Consider the following 9,584-nt stretch of genomic DNA (forward strand, 5'->3'; position numbering starts at 1 on the left):
AGTGCTTGGCGGGATGAGCCCTCACCAGTAAGGGTTTAGAAGAGCCAAGTGAACTGAAGATGCAACGCACGAGCGATGATGACTGGTACTGCTGGCGTTTTTGATAACTTATGGTGGCTGTCTTTCCTTTATTTCATTAGGGATTTGGAGTGCCCAGAAGCGCTGTACAATTGCCGCAGAGATTACTGCCACAGGCTACATGCTGCACGAATATGCCCACGACAAAAAATAACGAAGACATTAATAAAAGTCCGTCTGCAGGGATATATGTGGCTTCCAGAGTTTTGGTATTTAGCACTAGAGCCCATACTACAGAAGTTACGTGACTTCGGTAACACCAGGGGACTGGTAGCATTTGCAGATGACGTGCTGTTCGTTGTAAGTGGTGACTGCAGAAGAATTGTGCAAGACAAATGTAATGCAGCGCACCCTGAACTTGAAGACTGGTGTCGAATTGTTCAATTATCACCAGCACCTCACAAAACAACATATATCCTGCTGAAAGGGAACTTAGAAGGAAATCCTAGATTAAAATTAAATGACGTAACGGTTAGGAGAAGCACAGTATGAATAAACCATTGCAAATAGACAATTGCAGCTTTTCTTGACAACAATTAGAGTATACCATCTATTTATATTAGCTTGAGTCTTAGTATAAGGAGCAAGTATTAGGTCTCATAAGCTACGTAGACTACATAATGAAGCCAGCCTCATTAGTGAGAAGGGTTCAAAGAGGAGTGCTGCTAAGATTACTGCACTACCTCGAGTAAATCTTTGTTAGTAATATAAGGAATATGATCACTGGACCTGGAAATCAAGACAATGGAAACCTTTTACTGATTAAAGGAAGTCAATAAAATGGAAGGACCCTGGGTGTCCGGAACCGAGACCAATTAGAAAAAGGCAATAAAATATCACATATTACTACCTTTGCAAAATGAACGGGACACTTCAGGTACATGCAGGAGTACAAATGTATTTTTTCTTAACGTCAAGGAGAGATAAAAAATGAAAGTTCATAAATCGTTGAGTGGATTGATACATTACCTCTCTGGCCATGGCCCGTAATCTACATACCTATCCAAGATAGATGAATGATAGCTACGCTTGCGGCATTGTATACTCGCTAGAACACAGATTGTGGGACTGCGGGCTCTTTGGAGATGCGGCGGGAATGGACGTCACGTATTAAGGATTTTTGACCCCATAGCAACACGAAAGGGTGAGTGGACCTGGCTCATCTTGGACGATACTGCAGCCACAGTATACAGGAAGGCTAAGGAAGACTTCACGAGACCTTCAACCATTAACCAGCAGCCATTCAGGCTATACAGCATCCTCTGCATATGGAAAGTAGGTAACTGAGTCACTGATAAGCGAATTAAATAGTTAACCAGGAATCGACATTCCGTTGTTGCAAGTGATCATAGAAGTGTGGACTTTAAGAAGTAACAGTGATGTGTGGAATTACTTGATTTAGTGGAAAGGCTGCTGAAATGCTGCCGTACGCCCAAGTAATTCAATAGACGATTGTTGTTGACAGGGGTTGTATGAGGTCCGATCCTGTAGCGGAAACAACCACCTACAAGTCAAATGCACTAAACAAATGGAAAAACACGAACATATTCTGCATTGCTTATAATAATAACTGGGTAACTGTATAAGGGTTTTTATTGTAGTTTTGTTGCAGTAGATGTAGTTCTGGTATTTTAAAAATCAAGGATCGGAAATAAATAGTTACCATATAATTTATTACTATCCAAGGAAATGTGATTTCTATTGCCCATTTCAACAACTCATGTAATAGGCTGTAATTGTGAAGAATAAAAATGTAAGCAAATACTGTGAAACATATGTCTTCTAGCGCAGGCTCGTTACTTCCAAGAAGAAATTGTCTAGTTAGCATGGTTCCTAAACTGCATTCCTTAAGAGCTATGAGCACTTGTAAAACACAGTAAAATGAACAGGAGCTTATAGCTCTTAAGTCATGCAGTTTGTAGGCCATGTTTACAGGACTTCTTAGGTTCGCATAATTGTTTCTGTCATGTCATGAATACTGATCATTTCCCTCATCATTATCAGTGTTTTGCCAAAAGGCAGGTTTTCACATGGTGGTTCTCCAGACTGTCCGGTCTTCTGCTATCCTCTTCAAGTCCGCATAATTTCCTCTTCCCTTTATGTAGTTTATCATCTTGTATCTCTTCCTTCCTCTCAGTCTTCTCCCACAAACCAGTCCTTTCAAAGCATCTGCTAGCAATCACTCCCTTGTGAATAAATGTCTCAACCACTTCTTTTTCCTTTCTCTTGTAGCCTTCAGCAGACATCTTCTCTCACCAACCCTTTCCAATACTCTTTCATTACTCACTCTTTCCTTCCAGCTTATCCTTTCCTCCACATCCACATCTCAAATGCTTCATTCTCTCGTCTCATCGTCCATGTTTCTGCCCCATATAGTGCCACACTCCAGACAAAACATTTTCCAAGCCTTTTCCTTAGACCATTATCTAATTTGCCACTTAACAGTGTCCTCTTTCTGTTGAATACTTCCTTCGCTATGGCAATTCGAGTTTTCGCCTCCTGCTGACATCTTAGGTCTTCAGTTATTCTTCTTCCAAGACATTTAAATGTACTTACTTCGCTTATGATAGCTTGTCCTATTTTAATATTTGTCAGTCTCCATCTTGTACTGATGACCATACTCCTTGTTTTTGATGTGTTTATTTGCATCCCACATTCCACATAAGCATCATTCAGATCTTTCAGCATGTTATTCACTGTGCGCTCACTTTCTGCCACTATAACCATGTCATCAGGAAATCTTATACATCTGTTCTCTTTCCACCAATACATATTCCTCTTTTCCCATCTAAGCCATTCGCAATAATCTCTTCAAGGTATGCATTAAACTGCAGCGGGGAAAGGCCACACCTTTGTCTAACACCTCGTCCAATGCTGCTTCCTCCTGACATTTCACTTCCAATCCTTATCCTTACTTTCTGGTGTAAATACAGATTCTTTATCAGTCATCTCTCTTTCCAAAATGCTCCTTTCCTCATCAAAATATCTGTCAGTTTGTTCCACTGAAATCTGTCAAAAGCTTATTCTAAATCTATAAAAACAGCAAAGATTTCTCTACCTTTTTCCATATATCTTTCCCCAAATTGTCCTGAACAGGCCAATAGCATCTCTTGCTCCTTTTCCTCTTCTAAATCGTAAATGCTCCTCTACAATTCCTCTATCCAGCTTGCCATATAGCCTTCTATTCGACACTCTCAGCAACACTTCAGCTGCATGAGAAATTAGACTATGGTCCTATGCTCTTCACACTTTTTAGTGTTTCTCTTTTTCTCTGTTGGTATCATAGCTGTTGCAAGGAAGTCCTCAGGCCATTTCCCTTTGCCATATATCTCATTACAGAAGTAGATTATTCTTTTCTGGTCTTGTCTCCCAGACTCTTCAACAGTGCTGCTGGCAAATCATCAGTTCCACATGTCTTCCTATTCTTTATCTGCTTCAGCGCCTTTTGTACTTCTGCTTATAAAACGGTGATCGTGTTTCCATCTTCTGGCACATATTGCTCCTCTTCAACCTTAATCTCGCTTTGTATTTCATCCCCCTTATATAGACACTCAGTATATTCTTGCCATCTGTTCAAAATCACCTGTGGTTATTCTGCTTGAGTACCAACCACTCTTTCTATTTCCATGTTATTCCACTTTGTTTTACGTTCAAAAACTATCTCACTAGTTAGTCTATACTTCCCTCTTTCTCCATTTTCTTTATTTTGTCGCATTTCTGTTTCATCCATTTTTCCCTTTGCTTCTTCTGTTTCTTTTCTTAATTCATTATTAAGCTGCCTGTATAACTTTTTGCCTTCTTCAGCTTCTACATTTTTACACTTTCTCCTGTTTTCCATATTTTTCACGTGTTTTCTATTATCCATTCTGTCCTGGTTCTTTGGGATACTTTAATTCTAGTAGTGCTTTGGCAGTGTCCATGATTCCTTCCCTCATTTTTAACCTTTTCTCACCAACACTTTCATCAACTCTACCTATTTCCCATTTTTCCATAAATCTGTTTTCCAAATCTCGTACCTTCCCTATCTGTTTGAGCCTTTCTATGTTTAGTCTTTCTTTTGCTTTACCTCTCCAGACTCTTTCTCAATTTCACTTGTATTTCTCCCACTACTAGGTTGTGGTCTGAATTTATATCCGCTCCTGGATAAACTATGGCGTTCTTCAAACAGTTCCTAAACCTTTTATGTATCAGGATGCAGCCCAACTGATAGCTTTCCCTATTCAAACTTGTTATCTATGTGTAACATATCCCTTTTTGGTTTTCAAATAAAGTGTTACCCACTGCTAATGAATTTTCTTCATAGGAACTAATTAGTCGTTCACCTATATCATTTCTTATTCCTAATCCAAATTATCGTACTGTATCTTCGTCTCTTCCTTCACACACCACTGCATTCCAGTCCCCCATGATAATGATGCAGGCATTTCTATTTTCTTTCTCGATGAGTTCTTGTATTCTCTTATAATATTATTCCACTTCCTCATCTCTGTGCGGGCTGGTTGGCATATATACCTGTATTAACACCAAATATTTTTAACTACCCTTCATTCGTATCATTATCAGTCTTCTATGAATATACTGTGCCTTCATTACCTTATTTTTCAGCGTTTGCTCTATCAATATTCGTGTTCATCACTCTTGATTTCCACAGAGTAAAAGAGCTTATAATCTCCAGTTTATATTTCCCCATTCTCTCTCCATCTCATTACACACAAACCAAGGGGATCTAATCTGTTTCTTTTTATCTCCTCTTTTGCATTCTCTAGCTTTCCTGCTTGCAGTAGTGTCCTCACATTCTATGTTCCAATCCTTATCTTCCCTTCCCTCATTGTCTCTTTCTTCCTTTCGAATATGTCTGCTCTCAATGTGTTCCCCTCCTGAAGATCCGAATGAGGGGAAGTTTTAACTCCGGTACCTTCCACACGGAGAGACATACCATGTACTGCTTGGGGGTGTAATGTAGCAGTTTCCCGCTACTTTCGACATAGGAACTAAGTTGCCCAGCCTAAAATCAGCCTCTCACTAAGAGTCAGACGCTACCCCTCTGGGGTACATTCGCTACTTGTACTCTCTGTGTACCCAAAGAGAAAAGGTGCCTCTTCCGCCAGCCCCAGCCTCACCGTTCCGAAACACTCTTTCTCCGCTGTCCCTGCCATTGAGGTCTTGTACATATAACAGGAAATGACAGGAAAAGGACATGGTGAGGACAGGTTTGGGATAGGAAAGTGGGAGCGATAGGCCGTTGTGGGACACACTTTGTCTGCCTCCTCCCCTTTGGCCTGTCCGCCCTTGGTGAACTTTCTGGTACCTAAGCTACCGCCGGAATAGCCCTTCGGATTCAGACCACGCAAACCACATCGCCCGCAGGACAGTGCTACGTAGAGGAGGCGTCCCCTGAGGAGACATCTCTCCTGGGACATTCTATATAGAAAAGCAACTGTGACTTTTATCAGGGAGCTATAAAATGTGGTACATTTTGGGCGTTCTGGAAATATGGTATCAATAGCAGACTCATAAGATTGAATGAAATCCAAGTCTGCAAGTACTGGAAGCGATTCCATTGTAAATGCTTCAATATAGGCAATTAAGCTATCCCAATCCGCTTTCCTGGTGTCAACCGTGTCATGCTTCTCTCTGCTTGTCTCCCTCTCTTACTGCCAGTTTCTCCGTAATTTGAATTGCCTTATATTCACTGGATGGCTATTAACCTTAACCGCAGTTTGTTAGAATGACATCTATGTTGGTGGTTACAATTGCTCATCCCTCGAGCTGATCGGCCTTTTGGATTTACATCAGTGAGGTCCACTTCCAGCACTGCGTCCTCCAGTATTTCGTTAGTTTGTATACTCTGCCACAGAGAGTATTATATATTAGTCTCTATTGCTGCTAGCAGATATACTCCTCGTCCGTATAAAGTACCGCCCTGAGTTTATCTTCAAAGGTACGTCGGGATGCGAATATAGCATGTGTGTACTTACTACAAACGATTTTGTCAGCGCGTTCGTCGCTTCTACTGTGACCATATGCTTCTCACTTAGTTGTCCGAGAGTAGTTACACTAAATTTCCTAATTTTAATGACAATGGCAGATGTTACTTCATCGTGGCCAGTGACTACCCACGTACCGCAGGGAAAATGTGGGAGCCTATTCCTTCTGCGATATAGTGCTGGAAAATAGACTGCATTGACACTCAGTTAGTCTGTTTCCGTATTTCAATCGTAGCTTGTTTCTATAGTGCAGCACTTACCTGTTGTGCAGAGTGTTAACTTCCGAAACTTAAGTCGACAGGTGAGGCTTGACTGTTGCTTATTGAACTACACGCTTACTGCGGCGGAACAGGTGGATTTGTCTGTTTGATAATTACAGAGGTAATCGCACTGAAACCCTACTACAATAACGCCCGGATAATTTGCACGACTGATGCACTCATGTGATTATTTTGAGTCCAGTGGGACACGTAATTTCACACGTTCACTCAGACTAGCCATTCATCACAGAAAAAGAAATTGCTCATAAAGCCAAGAAAGAACCAAAATCTAAAATGGGTTAGAGGGAAACCATGCTCGATGATTTGTATTCAGACACAGAATTATACCGAAATTCATAGTAAAACTTGTGCTGAATTACAATTACGAGCCCACTGAACAGAGACTACATTCTGCGAACATCCTAAAATGAGAGCCATTGCTAATACATTGTAGCCACATGGCTATCCACTACAAAGAAACAGCGATCAACTATTAAAAGCCATTGCAGAGGAAAACCACGAAACAAAACTATACAATACGAGCCAGAGGTTGAAAATCCCGTGACCGCTGTAATGTTCTTTTATTTAGAACATGACCGGTTTCGGGCTCTTATACCCTAATCATCTGTTATAACTTCGTGCTGTGGCCCCGAGCGCCTCGGTGGACGAGTACTGGACACGGTGTGTTACGAGCGAGCACAATTAAACTCGTTCAGGTAACCACAAATCTCTGTGGGATTTTAATATGGCTGTCGGAATGTTAACTAGACATGCTGCGCTCTTAACCAGTCACGCGATGGATTCAGAAAACTAATGACACTCCTACATACACGTGGCCTCATGCTCCTCTCTCGCAAAGCTATAGACCACAAATAACACTCCAATAAATTCCGAAACTCATAAATTACTATCAATTCCTGTTTTTTTAATAAGTATCCAAAGCTATTCTACCATGAACCTTGTAAGAGATGAATTAAGGTCGCAGTGAAACTTAAATTACACATTCATAAGATTACTAACACTGAGGACTAAAAGGAGGTGCTACTTCTCCGACGATTTCCATGGCAGTGAAGCTGTTCGTCCCCTCCTCAGTGTTCTCCAGCAGACCGGAAGCCAACATAGACAGTATGCACGATCGTCATGTGCTATCTTTAAGAAAGCGACGGACCATCGATCACCAGTGTATCTCTGACCCAGAAAAGTTCCTTTAACTTTACACAAAGGTTGGTTAACCTGCCCCTAAATTTAGGGAAACTTACCCCAACGCCAAGGACACAGACGACAAGTAAGTATGCGACCAGACATAGGGCGAGAACGCAAATACATGATGACCGATTTATAGTATGAGTTAAACCCTTAATGAGTTTATTATTAATATGTGAAACAAATTAAATATGAATTCAGGTGTCGCAATATAGTGTTGTAATACAGTGTTGAAACAGCACTGTCGCTAGCAGATCTAGCATCCAGCTGATCATCTTTCTCTCAGTTTTGAACTAATAGGCGCTCCTACACGTAAGTGATGCTGTGAAGTAATGTAAAAGTGGGAATCGGCCATGAAAGTCAATGAAGGCACTTATACAGAGAAGCTTCAGTATATTTATCCTTTTATGTCTATCGAGAGCGAGTAAAGCACTTCAAATATAACTATTAAAGTTCGAATTTCTTATCGTTAACATATACCGGAGCAGGTCACATAACGGTTCAAACTGTGATGAAAAATAATTCACTCTCAAAGTATACTATCTAAAGTCGTGGACGTGGACTACGTAGTAGATTTCCCTGTAGAGTGCCCAACTCTGATGATATAGAGAAGTCGCTGGAAAACCTGCATAGGGTCGATGATTGTTGCAGAAATTGTTAGCTGACCCACGCTATAGACAAATCTAACATCCTGCGCAAAAATAGTGCGAAAATCCATAGATTACCGAATAATTGATGGAAACTTCCACGTTCATAAGACCTATGGGGCTATGCTATTTAAAGAATAATGGTCTCATAAAAGTAGGTAATGCAGTTCCCAGATTGAGATTCAATGGAAGGATCCTCAGGAAGTCTAGTTCCTTCACCAAGCAAGTAGCCTACGAAACCGCATTTCGACCGATAGTTGATGATAACATCTACAGAGGAGATAGATAAGATTCATAGAAGAGCAGAGTCGTTAGTCACCGTTTCATCTAGTAATGGTGAGATAATCATAGAGATGTCCATCCAGTAACGATGTCAAACGGTACGAGAGAAGCACTGTGCATCACGGAGAGGTTTCAAACCTTCTGCCTGATTATAGTTTTGAACCAAACTGTAACGAAACTGCACCACTGTCCTGCCTTCCGTGCTATTAAAATTCCGGAAGCGTACGTCCCTAGACAATCTATCCAGTACATTGCTTCCTGGTACGTATATCTCGCGGAAAGACTATTGAGGTTAAGTTAGAGAGATTCGAGTTCATGCAGAGGCTTATCAACGATCTTTCTTCTCATGGATCTCTCGCGACTGGAACAGTAAAGAGGGAAGAGAGAATTTCACACAAGGGAGTCTTCATCACAAATTAGGTGGATTGAAGCATATAGATGCGTATGTAAAAGCTCTTATAGAATTATTTGTTATTTATTTCTTCTTCAGAATTCGGTTATACTTCATTCTGTCAGATGATGAATTTCTTTTTACTTCTTAAATTCAAAAAAATGCTTTTAGAGCCAAAGGGAATACAACTTAATTTCTTTTAAAACTCTGATATAGACAATAAAAACTATTTACGCTAAACAGACACCGGATCTTAGAATTTGAGTAGTAATGAGGTTAGAAGTAGTACTGCCCTAAATCTATAGATACGCCGTATTTCGGCAGAAATAAGAAAGTAAAATTACTTGTCAGGACTGAGAGTCTGTGTGAAAAGAATCTATCACATCTTATGGAGTATCCCAGTGTTTGACACAATTAACTACCGGTCGATAGGTGTGATGTGCAAATCCCTCTTCATTCACCTAGAATTAGGACTGTTTGTTTTTCCAGAAACAGTTCGAGGGAAGTATTGGTGCGGTTTATTATAACTCGATCTGTCGGAATAGTTTATTTGAATTGGATCTGGTTCCATACCATTCCTTTTCAATCAGTGTGTGCTCCGAATCATGTGACTGAGTCACTGGCACGACTCCTTTTAGAAATCAGTTCCAGCAAGGCGCAAACATTTTAATGTACATACAGTTGTGTTATTAGTGAGCTAAAGTGTTTTTTAATTACTCCTTTTTAGGACACCGTT

Source organism: Schistocerca gregaria, chromosome 1, assembly GCF_023897955.1.
Source record: "Schistocerca gregaria isolate iqSchGreg1 chromosome 1, iqSchGreg1.2, whole genome shotgun sequence".
Taxonomy (NCBI): domain Eukaryota; kingdom Metazoa; phylum Arthropoda; class Insecta; order Orthoptera; family Acrididae; genus Schistocerca; species Schistocerca gregaria.